The sequence below is a fragment of the Pinus tabuliformis genome, chromosome 9 (genome assembly GCF_031772625.1).
Source record: "Pinus tabuliformis cultivar Carrire ecotype Pingquan chromosome 9, CPIR1, whole genome shotgun sequence".
Classification (NCBI taxonomy): domain Eukaryota; kingdom Viridiplantae; phylum Streptophyta; class Pinopsida; order Pinales; family Pinaceae; genus Pinus; species Pinus tabuliformis.
In genome coordinates, this window is record NC_142307.1 from 1454631978 (window position 1) to 1454647727 (window position 15750).

General features: G+C 37.3%; 1 protein-coding gene across 1 annotated transcript in view; it reads right to left on the reverse strand.

The window, feature by feature from the left end:
- LOC149154063 (insulin-degrading enzyme-like 1, peroxisomal) overlaps positions 1-15750 on the reverse strand; it is a 474120-nt gene that overhangs the window by 65827 nt on the left and 392543 nt on the right. The window lies entirely within an intron of this gene.

The window sequence follows — 15750 nt, forward strand, 5'->3', positions numbered from 1 at the left end:
GTCCGTAAAATTGAGTGTGTTGGTGATAATTAATAATGAAAACTGAATGAAAATGCATATCAGGATATCTATCAAAGATTTCATAAAATAAGGCCATTTCTCAGAAAAGTCTATTCTAGAGAAACAATTAAGGGGTGCTAGAAGAGGGCTATATGGCTACACTAACGGACCAAGTGCCACAGAACATTTAGCTTTAATATGTAACTATCTAGAAGATTTGCCGTCTTCATGTATAAAAGCAGAAAATAGTGGATCAACAGGTTGTCTCTACATGTTCAGACATGTTTCTAGCAATAATAAAATGGATATTTGAATCTCCATATTTTCCAGTGTTGCAAATGTTGTGATAATATCACTGGCATCATGATCTATCCCGATGTGGGTACGCCAGCAATATTATCACCGAAAAAAAATCATGATTTTTTGGATAAAATTGCCAATGTCGTGGACAGTGTGCTTTATAACCAAAAATTTGACTATTTTAACTGATTTTCGAAATATAGAAAACGGGGTTTGAGAGAAAAGGAGGCCTCCATTTTTCTTTGAGCTAAGCACCAGAAATAAAGTTTTTCATTTACCATCAATAGTTTATTGTGGACTCGGGATTGATTCCCATCAACTGTTTCTGTATTTACAAGTATGTGTGTAATGTCCCTTTCCAAGAAAATCGATTTAATTGTTCATTTTCACTGAGAAAAAAAGAATATTAAAAAGTGAAATGACTAATTACATTAAAAAGGGTTATAAAGAGAAAATCTATGGTATTTTGATGACCCATGGTATTTGGATGGGGAAAAATTATAAAAGAAAGATTAGAGTTCATTCAAGGACATGATTGGTTATTGATATTTGATAACTATTTTGGGAGCTCTAGTAGCTTATTGTGTGAGGGGAAACCCTTGTGGAAATCTTAGTTTCGGTGTTGGAACTATACACCGTAGTTGGTGGCAATTAGTTTCGGTGGTGAAACATCCACCCTAGCTAGTCAAGAGGGAGAACCACTTCAGGTTCTTCATTGGCGGTTAGCGAGGAAGGATGAGGTTTTGAAGCATTTTGTTAGAAGCTGAAGCAAAACAAATTCGTAGACAAAGGTGTTGAAAAGTGTAACTAGGTTCGGTCTTCATAATGGCATGTGTAATTGTGATTTTATGTAATTGATGTAAAGAAAAAAATATATATTATTGTAACTCTTGAATTTTGTCTCATGGGTTTCATGAGCAAGGAATTTTATTTTTTTTAGTAATGGCTCCCATTGTGAGCCCTTAGGATTGGTCATAAAATCAAATTGAGTCAATGTCATGTATGAAGGGCCCTTCTTGGGCATGTTACATTTGTATATGAGTCAATGAAAGTGTCAAATAGCCCTCCAAGACGAGCACAAGCATCTCCTAGCAAGTCGACTTTAAATAAAGTGATGAAACCTCTCCAAAAGACACGTCAGCCTAATTCAATGCCATGTCGGCTTATTCTCATGGGCAAACAACTATAAATAGGGCAGCTCAGCTCCATTTCAGAGACATAATTTCGGTGAAGAAAAACTCTGTAGCAGGAAGTGCAAGAATCATCCAAAAGAGAGCCTCATAGCTAGCGAGAAGAAGCAAGGAAGAGAAAAGGTTTTTTGGGTCATTTTTAGGGCTGTTTTACTGTCACAGGTGCGAAGGAGAGAAGGATCATCTGCTGCAGGAAAGGCCGAAAATATTACAGACCTCTAAGGCAAACGAATTCAGGAAGAAATCAAGCCAAAAGGTAGCCGAGTTGAAGGAAGAAAGTCTCTTTCTAGAGCGAGGAAGATAAAGGGTCAAAGTTGGTCAAACACATGTGCTAGGGTTTCTAAAATAGAGACAAGGAGTGCAGTGCTGAACCAAGGACCGAAAATCTGAAGTATAGTCGAAGTATAAAGAAGACAAGCAATTGGATCAACTGTTGACTTGGGTGTGAAAGAGAAGCAGTGAAAGGAAACTTGTGTCTTGGTCTTGGAGTATCAAATAGGTCAAGGGTCTTGGTCTTGGTATTCGTCAATTGGAGTTTCTATAAGAAGAAGAATTTGTTTAGGTTTTCCTCTCAAGTAGGAGAGGTTTTGGCCCTGGCTGATAGCCTATATTCTGTGTCTCTTGTCTCTTTATGGTTTATGCATTGGTAGTTGTTTGATGAAGAATAACACTATAATAACATAAGTAAAAGAAGATCCTAATCTAAGAAGTAAAAAGCATTCACAAGCAGTTATCAATAGAAGAGGTTTCTCAACAAAAGGTGTCCAGCCAGAAGAGGTTTCTAAAGAGTACCAAATTACTCCGGCTTATCTATTTGTCAAGTTTCCTTTCAAAATAAATTTGGAAGTAATTTCCCTCTCAAAATTTAAGTAGTTGGGCTTTGCAGTGGAATTTTTCTACAAGATTTGTGATTAATGGCTCTATAATTTATATAAATTTGTTAAATTCTCGATAAAAATTATTGCGCTTTTTCTTTCTAAAGAAAATTTACAGAAAAATTTCTTAGAATTTAAATAAATAAATAAAGAGAATATTACAGTGGTATCAAAGCCAGTTTTCCTACTAGCCTGAATGGTTTATTTGAAAAATGTCTCTGAGTCAATTGTAGCAAGAATTAATTCCCCCGGTATAAAAAATGTTCGCAGAATTCTTTCAAAGATTTGAAGAATATAATTAGAACCCAACACAAGTGATATATATAGATCAGGTTGGATCATTGACATTTGAAATATCAATTGATTCCCCAACAAGAGGGAGATTTGTGTTAGAAAATTGTAAAGGCAGAAAGATTTTCTTATATTGACAATTACTTGTGATATTATTATGTTATTATTAACTTCTTTATGTTCTTTTATCTTAGTTCATCAAGCAATTACCAAAACCAAAACACGAAGATCAAGGACTCTAGATATAGGCACTCAGCCAGGGATAAAACCCTATATAGGGGAAAACCCAATCAAGAACTCTTCCTTCAGTGATTCAAAATGAGATAGACCAAGACCCTAGACCAAAGACCTTCCTCCTCCACCAAGTCAGCGTTTCAAAAAGATATAGTGTGAAGATTTCAAGACGCTGAAATCCAATTGCATCAACCGGTATTAATTCTTCTAACTGATAAATTAATTATTCAGTTTATTGCTACAACCACATCGAGTTAAACACACAGTAACCTTCACAAATAAAATTCTACAGAAAATGAATAGCGCTAGAAATTGAGAAATATGCTAACACGCACATAAAAATTGACACACTTACTTTTGGACAAAAGCCCATGGAAAAACCCAACTTGGGAAAATCAATGCAGCAGCTAAGGGTTTTATTATTATGCAATAATGAAATCTAAGTACAATCTATGAATGCCCAACTAGCAATCCAAAAAGAAAAATAATTGGCCGAAATATTTGAGGCAAATACCAAAACACCACACCTGATCCTGCTCCAACAACTGACAAATCTGGCCAGTTGTACAGCCTCTACGTGAACCTCTACGCAAACCCTAACTCGTTAAGCTCAAAACTACAAGGAAAAATGGCGTCCTGGCTAACTTTGCCTCTGGGAGAAATTCGCTTGGCCTCTTAGAGAATTTATGGAGCAACAATAAGTGAATTTCTCTCTCCTTCAGCAAAATCGATCTCCCTCTAAAGCCTTTTGCATAGCTCCACTAGGAAATACGGCCCTTCTGCTGCTGACTCTCCAAATCTGGAAAAACTTTCCTCTGGACTCGTTGTCCCTACCCCTCTCTATCTCTTATTCGATCTCTGGCTCTCCGACAACTGCTGCTTCTCTCTAGAAATCGAACTGCTAAGGAAATCGAACTTCTCAAGTGTATTCTCTAGTGCCCATTCTTATAATCCTCTCTTGGACCTCCAACGACCAAGATTAAAACTTAATCAACGGCCAGGATCATATCGAAGTCGATTTGTGTGAGTTTCTAGAGAATTCTCACCTTGACTTAATTAATTTTGATTAATTAACCAGTTTTCCTAAGTTTAGACTTAGGAAACATTAAAAAATAGGTTAATAATCTAATTAAGCCATCTCTAGGTGGAATTTCCAGAATCAATTTCTAGGCTTTGGAGATCTCATGTATTCTAGCCTCTCCACCAAATCTCGTGACTAGAACACATCCGATGTGTTGGAAATACTGAGGGGGGGGTGAATCAGTAGTCAACTGAATGGATGCCCCAACATCCTAGACCAACCTACCACCTTGAAGTGTTCACAAGCTCCAACTTGTAGGCGACTTCATACACCAGCCTAGCACCTCCCTGCCACCCTCTAATGGCTAAAATGAGACAAGAGTGTGGATTCTCGTACCAGGGACAATGATCCACGATACAATATGATTTACAATGATTTTGACCAAACACCCAATCACACTATGACCTGCAACTCGACCATGACATCATCCCAACAAAGACTCCTATACCTCCCAACAATGCCTTTTCGACTCTAGGCAAATTGATTCTTTTACAATAATGACTCTTCCATTGATGACACTTTTACAAATGACTCTTTTACAACTTTACAATGATGACTCTTGGCCTTGACACTTCTTCACAATATACGGATGGTTGTCATGTCTTCAAAGGATGTCCCGCTGCAATGCTTCCTCTAATTTGATATTTCAACTCTTGAATGCTCGCTTGATGTTGTCCTTGAATCTTCTTCTACCTGCATGCAAATTTGCCCAACGAAACCGAATCTCAAAAGGAAAAACAAAATACCCTTCAACTTACCTCTGTGTCTGCAAAACACACGTAAGTGCATAATAATGAATAAATACAAATTAAAATTACAATGCGTACCTGAAATCTTCTTGTCACTTTTGTTGTTGACTTGTTGCAACAATAGACAAAGACTCCCACTCTTGATATAGGCTTGGACTCATGCAAGACTATATCCAAAACTGACCTAAAGATATATACAATAGAAATTTATGACAGATCCTAGACTTGTGATGAACCAAGTTCTAAGTACAACAACAGAGACCATTCTATGAACTATGACAAGACAAGTAACATGAATTTACAAAATCATATAGATTTAGCAGACTTGGTGTAGCATCAAATGTGTAGTATCAAGAATAGGACATTCGAAATGTGGTATCAAAACTAACTGTGACATATAGAGACAGAGATATAACCGAGACCCTGTATATACTTACGTTGTCTTGCAAAAAGATATGCCAAAGATGATACTCAAAATTTCAATGTAAGCACTTAATCATACACACCTTGCTGTAGGAGACTTACCGTTGACTATTGATGTGTGGCCCTTACTGCAGTGATCCTTGAATGCATGCTTTTTCTTTCCTTCTAGGAGCTCGATATTGAATATGTTGTATATATGTAATTTCAGATCTCCAAGGTTTGAAATTCCGTCCTGTGGTAGCCCTTTGAGTCCTCTTTGCAATCCCATAGGTCTGATCAAGATTGGATTCTTCAAGAAAGAGTTATGCCCAATCTCCCACGATGACATGATTATACCCTGGTTCAGTAGAGCGAACTTGTACGAAGTGCTATGTGTCACTGTTGTGACCTTCGGCCCTGAAAATGTTACTCAACAGACTATAGTCCGTCCTCGTTCTGTGACTATTTACGAAATTTGAATCCAATGCTCATAGAGAAAGTTATGACGATTTTCCCAATGTCACCTGTTTGACATGGAATTCAGGAGCCTGCAAAAACTCTAACTTTCTCATATCATATCTCTGAAAATATAGAGAACCAAGATCTGAAATTCGATCACGAGGTTCATCAAGATTTCATCTCTAATGGGTGTTAATTTCAGCTTCTGAAGCTTCGCAAAAAAAAGTTACAACAAAAATGCCACGATGACCTGTTTGAAACCACAAAATCCCTTTCTTGGCCTCTTGTAGAATTTTCTGACCAACAACCACTGAATTTCTCTCTCCTTCAGCGAAATCGATCTCCCTCTGAAGCCTTCTACGCTGCCTCTGCGTAGCTCCACTGGGAAATACAACACTTCTGTTGCTGACACTCCGGATCTGGAAAAACTTTCCTCTGGACTCATTGTCCCTGCCCTTGTTTGTCTCTGCTTCGATCTCTGACTCTCCGACAACTATTGTTGCTCTTTGGGAATTGAACTGCCAAGGAAATTAAACTTCTGAAGTGTATTCTCCAAGTGCCCATCAACTTCTTATAATTCTTTGTTGGACCTCCAACGAACAAGATTAAAACTTAATCAAGGATTAGGATCATATCAAAGTCGATCCGTGTGAGTTTCTAGAGAATTCTCACTTTGACTTAATTAATTCTGATTAATTAACCAGATTTCCTAAGTTTAGACTTAGGAAACATTAAAAAATAGATTGATAATCTCATTAAGCCATCTATAGGTGGAATTTCCAGAAACGATTTATGGGTTTCGGAGATCTCATGTATTCTAGCCTCTCCACCAAGCTTTGTGACTAGAACATATCCGATGCTACAAAACTAACATACAACAACCTTGAATAGTTTCTTCTTGTCCAACAGCTATAGCCCAGCATCAACCCAGAAATTTCGGCCCTTGCTTCCCAGAATTTCGGCCCAGCTTCAGATTTTTGGCCCCCCAACTTCTGCAGAATTTTGGACCTCCAACAATACTCCAGAACTTTGCACATGTGGAATAGGAGAGAGAAATTTTGGTTTTTATTGCAAGAAAATGACCTCCTTCTTCTTCGCTAGATTCTTCCTTCTTGTCCCTTGAATTTCACACCCTTTCCTTGCCCAGAAGTTGCAATTCGAACTTGATAAGCGAGTGCTCCAAATGAAGTCAAGTTGTTGCCTTTATATAAGTGATTCTACTCCTGAGTTAGGCCAACTTGTCCTTCTTTGAGGCCGACTTGGTGGAGGAGGCCTAATTGACCTATTTTACATTAAAATAATTTTTTTCCTTGACAAATAAATCCCAGGAAGGGTTCTTTACATTATGACATGGACAAGGATACTTGACATCAACCCTAGAACCCTACAATGGGGGTTTTGACCTATAAACAAATGACTCAAGCATGAAGCCCATGCTTTAATAAGTCAATTTCTTTAATAATAAAATTACTTTTTCTTTCTTTTGATAAATATATTACATCATGACTCAAGTATAATTATGAACACTGACAATAGTTACATTCTTCAACACTCCCTCTTAACTAGGGAGGTATTCATAATTATATATATAGAGATACATGGAAGATCTCAAAATGAACTACAAAGAGTTCTAGCACACTCAGTGCTGCAGACTAGATACCTGACCAGCGTATTCTATCCGAGTGGGAAAGATGGACTCAAGCTTTCAACCAGTCTAGGTACCATCAGGCTTACATCCTAACCATCAATCTAGGGATCTAGGTGCATATCCAAGGTTGGAGCTCCATGACCAATGCCACCCTCCCTCTTCGGGATCTAGACATCAACACATAGGACGACCAGATGTCCTCCCAAGCATCCGCCATTAGATGCTTCATCTCTCCTTATAATCTAAACTAGATATATCCATTTATCCAAGCATGCTTCCAAAGTATTTATTCTTCTTATGGAAAGATTTACTTGTACAAACACAAGCCCCAAACAGTAATAAACTTTCAAATATATATACAAGTAAACACAAACCTTCGGGGCAAGGTTGCACGAAACGGAGAAACGGGTACGAGTTTCCGAAACGGGAAGCGATACGAAACGCGACCTCCCCAAATTTTGGAAATGGGGAAACGCGATATATATATATATATATTAGGACATTTAAGAAATATGTGCAATCATAAAGCATATATGATACATTCTAATTTATTACATTATGATAAAATTGTCAATTGTTAATGCATAAACTATAAGTATCTAAATTTACATCACATTTACTCATGAATAATCACATAATGAAAATAGAAACATTCAAAATCAGCCACGAGAAATTTCTAATTTTTTGTCTCGTGCTTGATTGGGAGTCTCCTCCTACATAGTCAAATGACCTTAGTGCTCTTGATTAAATACAAGTTTCATACCCTAGTACCCTACATTCTCTTGATTATTGGGAGTCTCCCCTACATAGAGGGCTTTGTTCTCTCGATTAAATACAAGTTCCATACCCTAGTACATGATAAAATCCAATGGAAACATTGCAATCACCCCAATCCTGAAATCCTGAAAAAGAGATAAGTCTGCTAGATTTTGAGTGAGATCTAAAATTCTACTTTCTCCATATGAAATCCAATGAGGGCGAAACCACTCTCAAACATCCTGATTCATTTCATGGTAATGTTAAAAATTTAAGTAAAAGGATGAAAATGAAAAATAAAGGAGAATATCACTTTTACTTTAAGAATTTAACATTACCATGAACTGCATATCAACACTAGGGCAAAAGTTCACTTTTATAACTTTAGACAGGCATCTGGAAGCAACTAGAAGTCACTAGGCTAACGTAAGAATAGATTACAAAACAAATAAAAAAATTAAAAATTAAAAAAAAACACAAGTAAATGCTGAAACGTGGGTCGTACGGCCCTGAAACGCGTTTCAGGCCGTACTGGCCACGTTTCAGTTTCGTGAAACGTGGCAATACGGCCTGAAACACGTTTCAGGGCCGTACCAAACGCGTTTCAGCGTTTCGTACTCGTTTCCATACGGAAACGCCCTCCTACCCCACATTTCCTGCAACATAGCTTCGGGGTCCTCAATCATTCAGAGGTTGCTAATATCATCATCAAATATGTCCTCAACAACACCAAATATAGCCTCAGTACTTTTGTTTGCAACTCCATGAATCACGAACATTTACCTATAGTACTTTCATTAATTTGATTTTATTCTTAGTTCAAGGTATTCACTGTCATAATATGCTTTCCCTCTTAACAGGGGAGATATATTATTTCTTCTATCCAGGGTTCCTCTCAACTTGGGGAGATTGACAACTTCTTCATTCTTTCAAGGCTTCATTTCTATCTTATGGTATCAAGGTTACCTTGATTATCATCATTCCTATAGCTTCCTTCATCATGCTCATCATTATCATCTTCAACATATGAATATCTTGAAAATTATGTACCTATAATTCTTCAATAGCGAGTACAACCAAATACAAACATATAGAAGCATGAAGTTAACTATAACAAAATTATGTCAATATAATAGAAGCATCAAATCAATACTTTAGACATCAAATACCTAAACCTAGTTAGGTTCATAATCAACAAGAGACCAATGTTTTTAAAACTGGAACCGGTGACCAGACTGGTCCACCTAATGAACCGGTTTACCGACCAGAACCAGTCTAACCGAGACTAGTTTGGTCTAAACGAACTGGTTTTAAAAAATACATTAGATAATTAATTTTTAATGAAACAAAACTATTTTTAAGATTTAAAACCATGATTCCAAGCCAATAGAGGCAAAATATGCAAAGTTTGCTCATTTCATTGTTACTTGGGAGCGGGAGCGAAAGCGGGGAGCGGGAGCGGAAGGGACATTTTCAGAAGCTCCCAGTTTGGGAGCGAATCCCGAAGTGTTTATATATATATATATATATACACACTTAAGTCACATGACACGATGACAAAAGACACGGAGGACACGTAAATACGAGTATTCAATACGAAACGCAGCGATCTGGAAACAGGACACGGGGGACACGTTTTATATATATTTATATATATATATATATATATACCGAAATATAGATTTTTATCCATATTAAATTGCAGGTTGCAGCTTATCTAATCAAATTAAAATATAATTACTTCTCAAAGTTCAAGTTCACTTTAAAAAATAAATAGAATCAAAATTTACTATTTAGAAATTAGAATGTGATATGCTTGGTCTTGATTCTTGAATATTCAATGTTCATTGTTCATGTACAACTTACAAGCACATAAGAAAATAACTAAAGTCTAATCCTATTGATTTCCTTTGCCTCTCTTGCGAGAAAATGCCACAGCTTTCCCTTTCCCTCTAGATGTAGATGCTGGTGCTGGTGGAGTTGGCAGTGGAGTTTGCTATGCTCTAGAAGCTGAAGAACTAGAAGTAGGAGCTATAGGAGGTAGACCACGTCCTCTACTGGTGGCAGGGGTACCCCGGGCAGGTGGTGTCACTTGGAAACATTACGATCTCCCAATCTTGAAATCCTGAAAAACTGATAATTCTGCTGCATTTTGAATGAAATCTAAAATTCTACTTTCTCCATATGAAATCCAATGAGGCCGGAACCACTCTCAAACATCCTGAGTCATTTCATGGTAATGTTAAAAAATTAAGTAAAAGGATGAAAATGAAGATTAAGGAGAATGTCACTTTTACTTTAAGAATTTAACATTACCATGAATACCATATCAATACTAGGGCCTAGACTTGATCATTAAGCTGCCCACTCAAAAATTATTTGTTTCTTTCAAAAAAATTGTAGCTTATGCAGGCAACGTTTTCTATCAACAGAATACGCGTTTCCAGATGCAGGACACGACGAAAACTGGCGAATACGTTTTACATTTTACAGGACATGATGAAAAACGTTATCGACACGTACAATACGGGACACAGGACCTTGGAGGACGTGTCCTGTGACTTATATATATATATATATATTATTTTTTATATTTTGATACATATATGTCAACAAAAACATGTAGAATAATGAATTAGATATAAAAAACATAAAAAAACATAGATTGAACCATATAACAACAATCATCTAGAAGTTATTAATCTTCATCAACCACGTCCACAAGTTAGTAACATAGTAACATACAACATATTGAGTCTCATGATTCATCAATCTTAAGTTTCAAGCTTTCAAAATTCAATATATAACATTTATCATCATTGATCACCAAAGTTGTACTTATAAGCTAAGTGTAACCATTACAACAAATAATATCTAACATGAAATGAAATGTTATAAAATGAAATGAAATAAAACAACTTTCAACTTTCATGAAGCATCATATTCATAATTCATTACTAATTAGTTATAATTGCCAACTTCAAACTTAAATTGTCATATATTGTTTAAAAAAATATCATAATAAATATGAAAGAGTCAATAGTTATAAAAACTACTAGAAACTAGAAAAGAGAAGTAAATCTATCATTTATTTCTTATGCTTGGGCCTCTTGCGACCACGAGAAATGTCTAATTTTTTAGTCTTGTTGGAAAATCAGGATCTTTGTCATTAATATCACCCTCTAAGCATTAATATCCAGAGGTATCTTTGTCATTACCTTTGTATCTGTATAGGGATCTTTGTCATTAATATCACCCTCTAAGCATTAACGTAAGATAGAAAAAGCATAGCATGTCAAGTCAAGATTTTGTTTGAGTGATGCGTACATTTTTAGGAGGGTCATGATAGAGGAGTTCGACAACCAATGTCACTAATATCAAGGTACATAGAGGGATTGGTGCTCTTGATTAAATACGAGTTCCATACCCTAATACATGACAAAATTCAATGGAAACATTGCAATCCCCCAATCCCGAAATCCTGAAAAACTGACAAGTCTGTTGGATTTTGAATGAAATCTAAAATTCTACTTTCTCCATATGAAATCCAATGAGGCTAGAACCACTCTCAAACATCCCGAGTCATTTCATGGTAATGTTAAAAATTTAAGTAAAAGGATGAACTTTTACTTTAAGAATTTAACATTACCATGAAGAGCATATCAATACTAGGGCCATAGACTTGATCATTAAGCTGCCCTACTCAAAAATTATTTGTTTCTTTAAAAAAAAATTGCATTTTGAACATTACTACAAAAAAAAAATTTGCAAAAAAGGCAAAATGCTCCCGAAAAGGCAAGGAGCGAAAATTTTTTAGGGAGCGCACTCTTGACCCGCTCCCGAGTCACTCCTGCCCGGAGCGCAGATTAGGAGCGGGATCGGGGGGGGCGCTCCCCCACAACACTGGGTCATTTATATACCATGTAAAGGGGAATATATCAAAACGGCACTGAGTGCAATACATATCATCGATAAAATAGCAAAATACATAAGCAATGAGGCTCTAAATGGCCTATAAAGTCCAGAAACAATGCTGCAAGCTATGAGGCCATTGGCCTACTACAAGTCTACAGTGTACACATGATCAATCATCAACTTCATCACCACTACTAGCCACAAGATCGTCATCAAGAGATACATAGACATCATCTGGTTCAAAGTCTGAGGATGCCTCAGCCTGATCTGCAACCTCAGTATCAATGCCACCAATAACAATAGAAGTGGACCTAATGGAAGCACGAGTTTGTCGACCTGCACGACTAGTGCCTTCCATTGGTTCTTTTCCTTTCCTTGATGCCGCTACTGATCCTGGTTCTGATGCCGCCACATAATCTGCTTCATCCCCCGCTAAAGCCATGTCGATATCAAAATCAGCCTCAAACACAGGATCTTCAGTCTCCTCCACCCATTCTGATGTTGGATCAATATCGTCCAACACAATGGGATCTAGATCAGGTGTTTTGCTCATCATTTGGTTCCTCCTCAGTCAAAGGTTGTATTGCATGAAAACAAGATCATTTAACCGTTTTTGTTCCAAATGGTTTCTCTTCTTCGTGTGTATGCGCTCAAAAACAGACCAATTCCGCTCACAACCTGAAGCACTACAAGTTTGACTAAGGACTCTAATTGCAAACCTTTGCGATTGAGGACACTGGCCACCAAATGACTCCCACCAATGTGCTGCAAAGAAAAAGACATTAATTAGTAACTTAGTTTATAATTTGAATTGTAAAGAACATAAACAATTTTAACTTGAAAAGAAAAACAAATTGGAAATTGGAATTGCTTACCTGGTTGGTCCACATCTCTTGCCATCTTTGCCAAGTTTTTGCCAAAAGTACCCCCTGCCATATTGAAAACAGTAAGTTGTCTATGTATTTCCAACAGGTTTGCATGGCTAGGGACCATGCGCTCCAAGCAATCAATCAATCCAGCTTTGACATCCCCATCATGCAGATCTCCTAGCCGATTTTTATAATGATACTTTGGGTTCAAAAAATACCCAGCTGCATGTATAGGACGATGGAGTTGATTGTTCCATCTGTTATCTATGATCTCCCATATACGGCCATATTTAGCTAACCTGTCCTTGTAAGCTGCCCGTATCTGCTCCTTTGCCTGATCCATAGCCTCATAAATGTAGCCCATGGCCAATCTTTCCCCATCCACCATCCTTAGCACCTTAACAAAGGGCTTGGTAATTTTCACAAGCTCTAGAGACCTTTTCCAAAAATAAGTGTCTAACACTTTCTTTTTGGTGTCTTTTCCATCTGGTGTACGAGCCCACCGAGATTCAGACTATTCTTCAGAGGAAAACATTTTCTGCAAATTTCTATGTTGACCATTGAGACATTGCAAGGTGAGGAAGTGAGTTGCAAATCTCGTAATTGCAGGCCTAACAAGCTCTTTGCCCCAAGTGTGTTTCCTCATTAGGCTCAATACCCGTGAGTGATTGTAAATGTATTTTGTAATGCACTTGGCATGCTCTACAATGTTTTTTACCCACTCCACTTTGCCTATATCCTCAAGCATGACATCTATGCAATGTGCGAGTCCAAAATATGGTCTTATATTTGGTCTCAAGTATCTTTCCAGGAAGAACATAGTTTGAGGCATTATTAGTGATGACCTACACAACATGCTGCTCCCCAGCTTCCTGAATAATGTTATCCAAAAGCTCAAATAGAAGGGTTGCATCCTTTACCTTATCAGATGCATCAACTGATTTCAAAAACATGGTTCCTTGAGGGCAAGAAACAAGGAAATTAATGATAGTGTGGTTCTTTCCATTGGTCCATCCATCTGACATGATGGAACAACCTGTTTTGATCCATGAATCTTTAAACTCAACCAAATACTCATCAATGGAAGATATCTCTTTCTGCAAAAGAGCTCCCCTCAAGTCATGCAGACTAGAACCTTTAAAGCTTTTTCCTGCAGCTATAACATAGTCCCACATAGCTTGGTAATAAGGTGAGCGAGCAACATTAAATGGGATATCTGAATCATACCACCATCTAGCAATGTATTGATGAGAAGTTTCTTTGCATTGTCTTTTCCAATGTTGATCCAAAGTAGGTTGAGAACTTGGCTGGGAGGAAGTGGGATTAGAAGAGGCAATGTTGGCAGAAGATAAGAAATAACTTTGGATGTTTGTTCTCTTTGTTCCTTTTGATGGTTGGCCAAAAGAAGGATGAACATAGTGAAAGGGGTCATTGGTGGAAGGGATAGAAGAGAGTCTTGAATCTCATAATCATCATACCCACTCTCTTTCATGGCTTCTAATAATTCCTCTTCCTTGCATTGTCATCTTGGATGGCCTTCTCCCTAGCCTTATCCTCATAAAACTTTTCAAACTTGGAAATGTGTTCTGCCCTAATAGGACCTAACAGTGCATTTGGTGCATCACATGGCTTTACTTGGCCTCTTATCCCAGCCAAGTGTTGTTTCAACCTAAGAATACCCCCACCTCCAATAGATTTATGGCATAATTTGCATATCATTTTTCCATCAATTACATCACAATGAGCCCATGCACTGTCCTTTCCTTTTGGAGCCATGTTTGCTTGAAATAATAACAATTTGCAAAGAAATCTGCCATTTAAAAAAAAAAAAATGCAGCTAAGCAACATGGAAAACCAAAGATAAATGTAAGAAAACAAATGCACATGCAAGCTACAAAATTTGATAGCATAGAGCTAGATAGTAGAGAGTTCATAGCATAGATGATAGAAGTGAGAAGTTTATAAATTTATAACACATAAAAAAATTTAATTCATGGACAGCAGTCAAATGAGGAATTTTCAAGTGAAAATCTTTACCTGGAAATGCAAACTAGCTTCCTTAGCCTCCTCTTGAAGATGGCAACTCCACTAACAGCTACACACTATCTCCAAAATAGCTCCAACTCCAGCTCCAAGATGACTACTTCAGCAAAAACTCAACACTCTCCAAGCTCACAAACAAACTCACAAACACTCATAAACACTCCAAATCAAATGTGTGAGACAAATGAGAGTGAGAGGGGCCTCTTAAAGGCTTGGAGAGGGTGTTTTTGGAGGGAAAGCACCCTTAGTTTCCCCCCAAAACCCCTAAAACACAGTCAGCAAGTCGCTTTTTCAGTTGACGGTGGGCGTGCCTCCTAACCGGCCGGTTTAGGACAGAACCGGCCAATTTGATATAAACCGGCCGGTTTCGTCCTAAACTGGCTGGTTAGGACCGGCTTTTTGCAAAAAATGGAGAAATGACCCCTTTGACCGGGTTTTTTGGCCAGTTTCAACTGGTGGCCCTGCTAACCAGCCGGTTAGACCAGTAACCGGTTAGCAAGGCCGGTTTTGAATACTATGAAAGAGACACATACTAGACTTCAACCTCTTGTTAGGTTTTTGTCACAAAGCTTTAGATATCAACAATTCAGTAACAATTCAATCATAGTACTATATATCTAAGGTTTTAACAATATATTTTATAACCGATTTTACTAGGGTTTGTTCCAAACCATAGATTTTCATCATCAAAGCAAATTCATATCAACAATCAAAAACAATATCATTATCTCCTAGAATATCAATCTCTTTGAGGGTTTTTGTTACAAACCCTGGATTTTTTCAAATCAAAACATCAGTATCAACAATTAAGTTAGCATACTCGCATATATCTAGGATTTCATAATCATGCACTAGCATCTCACAACAATATCTATTAGGTAAACCCAATACAGAAATATTAATACATCAATGTTAGATATACAACAATTTTGACCAGA